The 13690-nt window shown below is 35.6% G+C and overlaps 1 pseudogene; it reads left to right on the top strand.

Moving 5' to 3' along the window:
• Positions 1–1351: 1351 nt before the first annotated feature.
• LOC110214677 (small ribosomal subunit protein uS5 pseudogene) lies at positions 1352–2227 on the top strand (annotated as a pseudogene).
• The last annotated feature ends 11463 nt before the right edge of the window (positions 2228–13690 follow it).

Raw genomic sequence — 13690 nt, 5'->3', positions numbered from 1 at the left:
ATCCAACCTCAGACATTTAGAGGCTGTGTGACCTTGGACAAGAATCTGTGTCATGAAGTTGTTGTCAAAATCAAATCAGAAAAATATTTATAAGATGCTTACAAGAGTGCCTGCATAGTAGACACTATACAAATACTTGTTCCTTCCCCATACCCATTCTAATTCTAGAAGACTAAAAATTTCAGAGCAGTTGATGATCTACATCATGGAAAGAATTTACTCCTGAGTAGCTACACTAATGAAATCACAGGTCCTTACCAATCGAACTTCTGTGCAACCTTCTAGATCATTGGTCTGACCATTTCATTTACTTGCTCCCTAAGATCCAAGGGGGTTCTCTTGCTTCTGGGATCAAGTACACATTCTGGTTCCAGCCTTCCTTTCCATGCTTCTTGCACGTGTTCCAGTGAAATTGGCATATACTCACTGTTCCCCATATGTAACTTTCTCCCAATTATGATGGTGGAGCTGACTCTCTAAGTCTTTCAACTGGCTGTCCTCCTCACTTAAAATACACACTGTCTTCACGTTTGCCTCCCTGAGTCCCAGAGATTTGTTTAAAGCTCAACTCAAATACCTCTTTGCTTGCTGAAAGTCAATCCTGATTTTTTGTACCCACCTTTCTGCCATTCCCCATTTACCAGTGTACCCTTCCCTCGAAATTACTTTGATTCTATTTAGTACTTAATTTTCTGTGTATATATTGTTTTCTTCACTAGAATGCAAGCTCCTTTAAAGAAGAAACTTTTTTTTTTCTTCTTTGTGTCCCCAACCCATAGCACCATGCCTGGCACATAGTAGGTGCTGTATAAATGATGCCACATACATACATACATATATACACACTTATTTTCTACCTAGACTTGTGATTTCATTGGTGAAATCTATCAATGTTATATCTATCTATACATTTCATTGATGACATTTGCTATCTCTGTTTTTATTTTTTGAAGTTCCTTGTTGGTTAAGTGTTGCAACATCATACACACACACACAGACATACAATCATTCATTTTCTCTCTATACATATGTGTATGCATATATACACACAAACATATAAACAAATATACATACACATATACTTATACATGTGTGTATGTATGTATGTGAGTGTATTATGCATTGTTAATATAAATAGTATGGAGGCAAAATAGATATAGAAATAAAAGGCAAGCTATTTCTGAACCTAAGCTATGATTATACAAACTGCACTAGAGGCTCTTCAGTTACTATGGACAGTCCTCTCATTCACGAATATTTTTGGCAACAAAATACTCCTTGGTGAAATGCTGTCAGCTATCAAATTGTTGGACAAGATGATGGCTAAACTTCTACTTCTAGTGAACACCAAATGGCAGACAATGCCAGTGCTGCAGGAGGAGCAGGAGGCCCTGGGGGCCACGGAGTCAGAAGCCAAGGTAGCTTCCTCAGTGGCTTTGGCAGCAGGGGCCGAGGTTGAAGTCAGGGCTGTGGTAGAGGCCATGGCCATGGCTGTGGGGTCTGGGGAGGAAAGGCCGAAGACAAGAAGTGGGTTCCTGTCACTAAGCTGGGCTCGGCAAGGGCACGAAGATCTGATTTGGAAGAGGTCTATCTTTTCTCCCTTCCTATCAAGGAGTCTGAGATCATAGATTTCTTCCTGGATCTTCATTGAAAGATGAGGTTCTGAAGACCATGCCTGTTCAGAAACAAACTAGAGCTGGACAATGTACCAGGTTCAAGGCTTTTGTGGCCATTGGTGACTACAATGGCCATGTTTGCTTGTGTATCAACTGCTCCAAGGAAGTGGCCACAGCTATTTGTTGTGCTATCATTCTGGCCAAGCTGTCCATTGTTCCTGTGAGATGTGGCTACTGAAGAAACAATACTGGCAAGCCTCACACAGTGCCCTGCAAGGTCAGTGGGTGTTGTGGATCGGTTCTGGTGTGCCTGAACCCCACCCCTAGAGGTACTGGCATTGTCTCAGATCCTTGTGCCTAAGAAGCTCCTGATGATGGCAGGAACTGATGAATGTTACACATCTGCAAGGTGCTGTACTGCTACTCTGGGTAACTTTGCTAAAGCTACCTTTGATGCCATCTCTAAAACATACAGCTATCTAACCCCAGACCTGTGGAAGGAGACTGTGTCCACTAAGTCTCCCTATCAGGAATTCACCAGCCATCTTGTGAAGACTCATACTCGCATGCCTGTCCAGAGGACCCAGGCAGATGCTGTGGCAAGCACATAGATTTTTTTTATATAAACAAATAAATTGAATTACACCTACTTAAAAAAACAAAGATGACTGCAAAAGAATCTTCCCATCAAAAATTGTTAATCTGAGTTTCCATTCACTACCTTGTTTGGAGGCCTATCATTTGTGCCAAACCAGTTTAGTTCAAGAGAGCAATTGATAAGATAAAAGGACTCAACATATTCTCTTAAGTGAAAAGAACTTAGAACCTTTATTTGTGAATACAAGAAGTACGTGCTATTCTGTTATTTTCAGAAGAGGTCCTGAGTTTAATTTGAAAGAATTGACATATGAGAATATATTTCTTTACAGAACAGATGCCTATAATACTCTTCTACTAGATCTATTCTCAGAAATTTGCATTTTACATATCTGACTGCACACATACTGCATAAATTGCCAGGTGCTGAGATACTTTTTATATTCATCTTCATGGTGTTTCCTAACATTTTAGGCTAATGTAATATGCTTGTTTTCTGCCCAGCACTGTACTTAAATGTTTACTTTATCTGATGCTGGTTGGAATCCATTGCATTGCAACACACAGGCTTTCAAAATCAAATACATAGATTTCCACTTGTCCATTTCTCATATCCACTCTCCATTGCACTCCTGGTTTTTTTTGTATTACATTGCATTGGCATGCTGCAAGGAAAAGACCGTTTATAGTGTATTTGATTACACAGTTAGACATAACAGTTTAGCACAATATGTTGTAATCAGGACTACTCAGAAAAGCAATTTAGCCCTGATCTTGTCAAATTATGCGTGTACTGAATGTATAACTTTTCCTCAGTAAAAGAAGCTATTTAGTGGCAGTAGTGAGCATGATAAAACACTATTGTTATTTGTTGCTATTATTTTGCTTTAACAGGGAGGAGAAATTAGTTGGGCTACCATAAAACTATTTTTTTTAATGCTCTTCTTCAGATGAAGAGATTTCAAGGAGGTGGGTCATCGAAGATCAATTTGTCAATAGTTAGGCAAGGGACAATTAGATAGAAGCAACCATAAATAGGTGAAAGAGAAGTGGAAAAAAAGTCTAGTTGAGAGAAAAAAAGGAAAAGGTGAAGAGAGGAGGGACAGTGCAGAGTTTTGTTTAACTAGGGATATCAATCATAGTTTTGTCTCAGGGCATTAAAGTGTATAATTTAGTAAAATATGATTTTTGAAAATTGCGAACTTTTAAATTTGTTACATTTACATGTCAAAAGCACTCCATTAACAATGGAGTTAATCATAAACAATTAAGCAAAATAGGCAGCTAACAGCTGGCACATTTCCTTCTTAAGTGATCCAACCTCAGAGGAAATCCTCCATGATCCAATCCTACTATGTTCCAAGCCCCATATAGCAGAATCCCAAGAAGTGTCCACAGTGTCCTATTGTATTTTTCTCTTATAGAGTTCAGTGTCAACTTTCAATCCATTGGGTGGTGGGTATTCCATGGGATCTCCTTTGGGGAAAGGAATGCTGTCTTGTACTCTATTTCCATGGACCCATTATCCTGTTGTTGTTGTAGTTGTTTGTTCTTGAAAAGAACCATGACATCAGGAAGATGATGCCATGACTTGCAAGTGAATTGGCTTTAAGTGAAAAAAAAAACAGTAGTAGATTTTTAAACACACCTTTTTTTGTTCACCTTGTCCACTACTCCTGAATCTGTGGATTGCATTTTTTTAATTTGATGAATGCAATAGATAGCCCTAATAATAATAACTCACAGATATATAACATTTTAAGGATTATAAAACATTTTCCCCACAGCCATGCTGTGAGGTAGGATATTGTTGTTGTTTGTCCTTCTCAGAAAGGACCAGGACCTCAGAAAGATGATGTCTGACATGCAAGTTAATTGTATTTAAACGAGGGAGGGCTGTGGGAAGGGGAGGGGAAAGGGAATAGGAAAAGGAAGAGGGAACTGAAGGAGGAAGGGCTCAACTGAATTTGTCTTAATTTCTTTCTATATAAGAATTTACAATTTGAATTATACATTTGATTTGAGGGTATTACTTATTAACCAACCAACTTATAAACTATACCCAGATATATATAATATACAATTTTTTTTTTGTCCTGGGTGACATTGTGTGGACCAGAGAGTAAGGGAGAGAGACAGGTGGTGGGAGAAGTCCTATATCCTTTATTGACTAAATATTCTAATTTTTTTTTTTGGCTAGGCAATGGGGTTAAGTGACTTGCTGAGGGTCACACAGCTATCAAGTGTTAAGTGTCTGAGACCGGATTTGAATTCACGTCCTTCTGACTCCAGGGCCACCCTTATCCACTGTGCCACCCTTTTCACTTTTTTAAAATATTCTAATTTTTAAAGGGCTGACTCAACTTACCCTTCAACTAAGGTCTATCTTTTTTTTTGGTTTTTGTTTTATTTTGTACTGTTTTTCTTTTTCTTTCTTTCTTTTTTTTTTTGCTAGTCATTCTGCAAGCACCAGGATCCTTTTTATGATCCTGGGGCTCAATTGGTTTTCATGACTTCTATTTCATCCCTATTATTAATAACTGGACCTAATTTTGAAAGATGTCTTTCCTTCCTTTCTCTTCACTTTTGTATTCATAGAGTAGAATGTACAATACCACTAGTGGATGTCAGAAATCAGACTTAGAATGGTTTCCTTTTGCTGTTTGCAGAATGAAAGTTCCTTAAAGGCAGAGAATGTTGAATGATTGACTTTGTATTCCCATTCCCTACCTAGCACAAGCCCTGGGACATAATGGGTCCTTAGAAAATATTTATCGTCACCTATAAAATGGGGATAATAATATCCCCTTAATTAATAAAGCTGCTAGGAATATATATTAGTACCATGATATGAAAGGTTTCTAATTGAAAAACACACACACACATATTATGAATCACTATTGTTATTTATTATTATTATTATTATTATTATTACCAACAACCCCCATATTTATTTTTGCTGATTGATCCATTTTTAAAAGAATATTGAATGTATGATCTGCTAGGCTTAGTCTATGTTTGGCAGGCAGCTTATTTTGTCTACTGACATTGTGTTGCTTGCTTATGCCTGGGGCAAGGTGGCTTTCCAGTCTTTGACAAATGTCCCAAATTATGAGAGGCATTTACTGGTAAATGGCCAAGCCCACAATCCCATACCACTGGATTAGGGATACTCTGGAAGCTGTGGAGGAACACTTCATTCACTGAGGCATCTAATTATCTCTCTCTCTCTCTCTCTCTCATTAATTTAAATTAAAGTATATTTACAACTTTAATTTACATGAATCATTGTTATCTACTTTCCATCCTTGTCCATCAATTGAAAACTACTTCTCAATAATTAAAAAAAATTAAGCAAGAAAAATGACTATGTATGACTATGTTCTTCCTTCATGGACTTTCACCTTTCTAATGGGAAGACAGAGAAAACTTTCCTCATGTTTTCCAGGGGAAAAAATGGCCAACACAGTTGTTCCTATTGACATTATTTTCATGTACATCATTGTTGTCATAGCATATTTTTTTTCTCCAAGATTTGTAGGTCAATCTCCTTTAATGAATAAAAGAGTATTTATAACTCCACCACTAAGTAGATGAAAAATGCCTTGTTTCTCTACTTAAACCATTATTGCCTGAATGTCAATAAACAGACTTAGTACTGCTGTATCTAAAAGAGTTTGTAATTGCCATTTTCATCCTTAATGTTAGATCCTGTGTGTGTACTTTCTATCTTCATAATGTTAAAATAATCAAATCAGGAACCTTAATGACTTTCATTCATTCATTCAAGAAATAGTTATTAAATACATTGTGAAAAGGCTTGGATATTCACAGGGGTAGCACATATGGGATTTAATGACTGAGTGTTCTTAAGATATTTCACAGTTGAACCAAATATATGTAAGCTATATATACTTTTTTAGCTTAAAAAAACACCAAAGATTTTTCATTTGATATCTCAGTGAAACAATTTCTATTAGGATGCCTTTTCTAAAATTGGCTTCTTAGTAGTCAATACAGACCTACTGATCTAACTCAATTCAACATATATCATTGTGTGTCTACTATGGGTGAGACAATGTTAAATTTAAACCACCGTCATGAACCTCACCACCGGAGTGAAAATAGCTGCTACCTTATCTCTAAAAATGAATAGATTATTGCATATTCTTAAGTATCTACCATCTGATTTATGCGTTCAGTCCTAAAGATACATGGGTACTTCATATTGTCCTAGAATGATTGCAAATCATTTAAAGATTAATTCATACTTGCTTTCAGCAGAGAAACATAATCATTTTATTTTATTTTATTTTATTTTATTTTTTCATGAAGATCTCAAATTAATCCTACTTATATAGGGCTTACTCTCTTTAGAAGAAAGACTGAGTCATTGTTCTGGTCTATAATTCCATAAATTGTACTATTCTTCCTCACAACTAGGCTCCCAGTATGTAAGCTATTTTCTAAAGGCACGTTGGGCCTTTTTAAAAGCTGCATTAACTATTTCAGATGACAAGGGCACCATTTAGCGTACCGAGGTTATAATTTACCAGTGGCCTGAAAGAATTAATGAAGCTTTCAAAAGCTCATGTCATTCTCTGGAATATGCACTATACAAATCTTTCATATAAATGAAAACACCAGCTAAAGATGTAGTCTGTCTAAATGGGTTGGGTTACCAAATGCCAGTGATGAGAAGAAATTTGGTGAGAAAATCAGTCTACTCTCAGGAATATTTTTTTTTAAATAAGAAGAAATATATACATCTATTTCAAGAAAATGTATGTTACATACATAGGAAATGGATGACTAAAATAATTCAAGTAATTTCATATCATATAAGTGAAAATCAGTCTCATTAATTCACTGTTACCATTTTGTCTCCTTGTATATATGTTTGTACATGTGAGTGGGTACCTGCATAGGAGAGGCTTCTATGCAACTTATATTCTTAGAAATCTGCCTGATACACTTGACCTGAGGGCATACAATCAGTAAGTATCCCAGGCAAAATTTGAATCTAGGTCTTTTTAAGTCAGACCAAGTTCAATTTTCTATCAATTGTCATGCTGCTTCATATATACCTACATGAAGAGAGAGAGAGGCAGACAGAGACAAACAAGAGACAGAGATAGAGAACTATGAAGTAAATATGTGTATATACACACAAATAATTCTCTGTGTATATTTACATGCTTGAATGTAGATAAAATCACAAGAAAGTCCTAAAGATAATTGATTGAAGCCAATTTTTAAAAATGATACTTACTGAAGAGTTCAATGCGTTACAATTATTACAGATGCAGCCTCAAAGTGTTGAAGTCAGCTTTCATCCATTAACCTGTCATTGTTTATATAAGTACCAAATGACCAACTTTTGTCTTGACAAATTTGGATGAAAGAGATGAGATGTTGTTCATAGTAATATCTCCTGACAATTCTCCATCATATTTACATTTCATTAGACCTATTCATACCCATCATTACCTAGGTAAGAAAAGCCTGCACCTCATAATTGAGTTATGAAGTTTGAATTTGTATGCAGGGTATCTGGGTAAGAATTAAATCTTTAACAACCATGACCTCTACAACCCTCAGAAAGTTACTTTTATACTGCCCTGTTTTCCTTACTGTAAGATGAGGAAATTCAGCTAAATGCTCCCTAAGGTATCTATCAGTTATTATAATCTGTGATTCTATGTCTACTGTAATTGTTTTGGCAAATTCTATGGAATAGAGATAAGTACACAAGAACATTTTAATTGCCACACCCTGAAGCTTTTCCTCTGGAGATAATATGAACAAGGTACCAATACATTCTAAGATAAAATAGGAAAATTATTAGGCCATTCCATTTTGTTCCCTAAGTCTTACATCAAGCAGTTGTTTTAAGATTGCCTAAGGACAGACTAGCCAGATAGAGAGATAGATAGAAAAGTAAACAAGTAAATACGTAAGTGAATGAACAAATAAGTAAAGAACCAAACATATTAAAAACAAACAAATAAATAAATACATAAACAAATGAATAAGCAAAGGAAGACAGGAATGCAGTCAGGCAGGAGGGAAGGAAGAAAAGAGAGAAAGGAGGGAGGGAAGGAGGGAAGGGAGAAAGGAGGGGAGGAGAGAAGAAAGAAAAGAGGGAGAAAAGGATGTGTTCTATTTCACCTCCTAGTAAATTAGGAAAAAGAAAAAGGAAATGAAGAGTGGAATAGATGAGGTTAGTGTGGAAGAAAGCATGTGAACACATTTGAAAGGCATGTTTTTGTTTTCCTTTTTTAAAATAAAGATGCTACTTCGTGAGCTAATGTATCTTTTTATTGTTCTATAGACAAAAAGTTGGAATGTAATGAAATATCCATAGTCAATCTAAACCATTATAGCAAGATTTTACTTAAGCCCTAAATGTGCAAAATAAACAAAAATCCACTCATATCCACCTTTTCTCATACATACATGTGTTTCAAAATAATAAGTAATTGTGAATTAAGATTCCATGCATATATTGAACATCATGTACAATATGAATTTCTTTCTCCATAGGGAATGATATATGGACATTCAGTTTAGCCAGATGTCCAAGCAGTTCCATCACACATCTTCTGCCTTCTCTCCCCTCATCAATTAGCCATGCTAATTCAACCCTGTGGTTGAATAGATTGAATTACCCAGTTAATCTGAAACTATTTAAAGGTATCAACACACTACTAAAGTACATCCTGAACCAGATTAAAATTTAGTTCCTATCTGATTTTAATATGCTGATGCATAAAATTTAAAAAAAAATAAATGTATAACCATCTATGTTTTTCTGTCATTATGCAGCTGACAGGGATCCTTACATATGCTTTAGTATCTACCATTTCTATTTGACTTTAACACTACTGGTTTAGAGGTAATTTTGCTATTTAGACCACTAAATGTATTATGGGACGTGGGTTTGGCAAATTAAATTTTATTTTTTAGAAAGTACAAGATGGAGAGGCATGTCTAGTGAGATGTTTGTCTGGGAAAAAAGAAAAAAAAACTAACAACCAAACCAATGTGACTTCAGTCAAACCACTTCACTTCTCTTATCCTCAATTTCTTCATATGTTAGATAAAGAGTTGGACAAGATGAGTTCCAAAGTCCCCTCAAGATCTAAATCTATGATTATATGAACATGATACATTTATTGAAGCATTTGAAGTGATGTCATGTCAAAGAGGATTTAGAATTGTTCTGTTGGGCCTCAGAAAGCAGAATGAGGAGCCATAAGTTGAAGTTGCTAAGAGGCAAATTTAGGCAGCATGTAATAAGGAGGGGGAAACTACTTAGCAATGAGTTCTATCCTGAATTAGAATGAGCTATCTTGAGAAGTAGTGGGTTCCTTCTCATTTGTCAGTAATGTTTGAGAGGAAATGCCTTCTGAGGTAGACTTCTACTATTTGTAAGATGCTATAAATCAAACTCATGGATTTGTCTGAAAGCAAGTGTTCTAACATCCAACAAGTCTAACTAATCAGCTGTTCAAATGTCATGGAAATTAGGCACACCAAACCTAGGAAGAAAAAAAAAGGCCTACTGTTGACTATAAAACAATAAATGTGAGACTTAAAACATTACTGACCACATAAAATTCATTCACCCATTAACTCACAAGTGTAATTAGTTTTATCTCTAGTCTAAGGGAGCATATTTTCAAACATTTGAAATATACTGCAGTGACTGAGTAATCAAGATATCCCTCCTTTCCCACTCATTATTGCATAGATGCAGTAATTAAAGGGCTGTCAATGAGGCTCTTTTAGAATTAAATTTGCAAAGGTCTTTTTTTTTTTAAGATTGCTTCTAACTGAAAGCTGGAGTGCCATACTGAAGCTCATTCATGTTAAACCCAAGCAAAGAACTGTCAAAAAAAAATCCACTATATTGTCAATTGATGTTTTCTGAGGTGATCTCATCATTTTCATTATTTTGCCAAGATATGAAGCTCCAAACAATAATTTACTTTGAATAACAAAAAAAAGTCATATGGACATCAGATATGCCTGTAGTATTGTTGTTTTCCAAATATAGTAAAAGCTTAAAAAAAAAACTACCCATACCAAATTTCCCTGCCCTGATCATACAAAATAAGACATCTATTAGAGTTTTCTTTCTTTCTTCAGATAGATGAGCTGGTTTACATGGTAGGAACAAAGGAAATACCACTTTGCATTGAATAAGAAATATGAAAATCATTAACCTATTTCTCACAAATTATTCATTTTTGACGTTTCAAAATTGGGGAAACTATCATAGCTAGTATTATCATTTCATTACTTTATGGATGCTTGTTGTGGTGGGTTATTCTACTGTGAATACAGAAACAAGTCAATTCAAATTTATTTCAATATAAATTTTAAACATCTACTAGACACAAGCATTGTGCTAGACTCTGGGGACAGAAAAATAGATGCTAAACCATCCCTGTTCCCAAGGGATTTATATCCCACACTGAAAAAGACAGTTTGGTGGTTTCTTATGAACAATGATTTAATTTTTCACTTAGCAACCATTCTTATGTGTATTAACTTCTCTGACCATTGGATTGTGGATAAAATTGACTGATTAAGCCTATACATTAAACTTTTTGAGCTAGAGAAGTGTGTACTTGAGAACTTGGGATTATACTATACCATAGCCTCAGGCTATGACTAGGGGAGCTACATTGCATCAACTTCCAAAAATGTAAATTTCAGGTATAGTGTCATGTGGAATCATCATATTACTTTTGCTTTGAACCTAATAAAGTATGATATGAGAAGACATCTTTATGAATTTTTAAAACTGTATTTAATTAGCTGATTAAGATAATTACAGGAAGAAAAAAAATCACCTCTGACCCAGATTTTAGATATCCAATGTCCCCTTAAAGATTATCTCTTGCATGATTAAACAAGTGTTTGTTGGTCCCAATACATCATTAGCTGGTATACAATCAATCTGTTCACCTCAGTAACATATGTTTGTGGACATCTGTTTTATATGAGTATGTGTGCAGGGCTTAAGCGAAATACTGAGCCAAGTGATTGCTCAATGTATTTCATTAATGTAGCAAGTAATGTTATTCATGTTTCCCTTTAACTTTGCTTTCACTTGCATCATTTCTGTCTGATTTAGTTCTCTGAGTGATATAGCAACTTCATTAAAGAAAATCATTTGGAGTGAGGCAGTGTCATAACTATCTACATGCAAAGGCAAGACTTTAAGTCCTATGCTAATTGCCCCCGTTCACTGTCTTGACCATTGTCTGTGCCACTTCAGGGAGGCATAGGAAAGTATCAGAATTAGGGACAATACAGACCTCTAGATACTGCCCAGGAGAATGTGAGAGGGAGATAACAGGAAAGTTTATTCGAAAGGTTTTAGAAGGAGAAATAGGGACAGATCAGCTACTATTTGTTAACTCATTTAAACTCCTGAAAGGAGAGGTTCCTGACTTGGGACACCCTTAACAAGGTGGGGAAGAGAAAAATAAGGTTTCCTGCCACTTGGAGGGAGTCACTATACTGATAGCTACAAGAGTACTCCATGTCTCTAAACATTCCATCTGTATACAGTGGCCTGGGCATCTCTTGGTATTTAAGTGAGGCTGACAGAGAAGATTTGTTATTGGATTAGTCTCAATGAGAGTTATGGTGTGATGCCATATCCAACAGACTGTAAAGAAGAACCACCAAGGAAATACTTGGAAGATATCACACAAAACGAACATAATGAAAGACCACAAATGAAAAAAGGATTATAATGAAGAGGACAAATTAAAAAGGACAGATTCAAAAATTGAAGCTTGGGCATAAAAAAAAAATCTTATCAAATTGATTCTTTAGGATTTTAAGAATCAACATGGGTTGGGGGGGGTGTGCAATAGTGCAACATCAATAATTTAGTGATAAATACAAAAAAAAAAGCACTTGTCCAGAAGCATTTGGAGTAGAGACATTCTTACTGCATATGTAATGGTGGTGGTGGTTTTTGATGTTGTCATCGTTGTTGCTATTGCTTGTAATAGCACCAGATAACATTTTCTGAGAAGGCATCTAGCATGCTTGCAAGTTTCAGGTTGGAGCTAGTCTTCTGAGCTCTTCCTTAAAGAGAAAGAACCCAAAATGGTAACATAAATCCATTAGACAAGGGCTGGCATTGTTCCATCTTCAGTTTAGTACATAGGTTGATCTTGGCAACAAGAAGAATTTGTGAAGGATAAAATGTTCATTTCCTTTCCATTCCCTTTCCTCCTTTCATTTTTTTTTTATTCATTTTTCTCTTCTTTTCTTCGACACCTTCTGCTTAACCTCAGAACATGTCTTGTCATCTGCAGAAAGGAGAACATATGTAACAAATTTTGAAACCAAAGTGAATGGAAAAGCCAGTGGCAACAGGGAAAAATCTATGTTAAAAGGAGACCACAATTATATTAATATGTGCCATTCTGTAAAGAAACCACTGCAGTCATGAGACTATAAATATGCAAATCTGCAGAGCTTAATCTTACACAGGGGAACACAGAGCATTTCTAGGCAGTTTTAATTCATTCAACAGGGAACAGATCGTTGGGAAAAAAAATGTCGTCACTAATCTAGAGTGATACCATTTATGAACATTTAAAACTCGAAATTAAAAGTATCTAATGACAACTACTTCATCCTAATGATATATGTGTGTATCCACACACACATACACACACACACACACACACGCGCGCACACACACACACACACACACACACACACGATGTGTCTATTTACTCCATCCTATGGATAAGCAGCAATATTTGTATACCTTTCACTGTGAGCACAATGATAGCAAATCATTCCTACACACTGAATGCAAACTAGGTGCCCAAAAAAAGACCTATTGCATATGCAGTTCCACACAGATGCAGAGATTTTTAATCCTATTTACTTTTTTTAGCTGTGATCTAAGTGATAAATTTCAAGCAAATCACTCAACTCTGATTTAACTAAATGATGAAACCTTTTCTTAGGAAGAAACTGTGATTTATGGAGCCTTAGCACCAAATAACATTTCAAGGAGGCATTAATATTAATCATTTTTGGGAAAACTTTTGTTGTGTAAAAATATATACTGTTTCTAAGTGCTTTTTTGCCCAACTTCCTGCCTGCCACCTATCATTTCCATCCATTACTCACAACTGCCTGTAACTGCCTCTCAACTTACATACCCTTCACAGCATTCACCATAGAAATGGATAAACGCTCAATGACAGTTGACTAAATGTGATTCTGAAGTGAAGAAAGAGGGGGGTGGAATTAAAATATGAGATCTATATTCTCTGTCTTTGTTGGCTGTGTGCTATATTCCTGTGCTTTAACTTCCCAAAGAAAGCAGGTGTCCTTCATGTTCTTTTGAAGTCCACAAGACAGAGACTATTTACTACCTTACAAAAAAAATAAGTGTCACTTATAGCTAATGTAATAAAGCATCA

Source organism: Phascolarctos cinereus, unplaced genomic scaffold, assembly GCF_003287225.1.
Source record: "Phascolarctos cinereus isolate Bilbo 61053 unplaced genomic scaffold, phaCin_HiC Scaffold_4;HRSCAF=312, whole genome shotgun sequence".
Lineage (NCBI taxonomy): Eukaryota > Metazoa > Chordata > Mammalia > Diprotodontia > Phascolarctidae > Phascolarctos > Phascolarctos cinereus.
The sequence above is the reverse complement of the archived record's forward strand: the minus strand, read 5'-3'. Positions and strand labels throughout refer to the sequence as shown.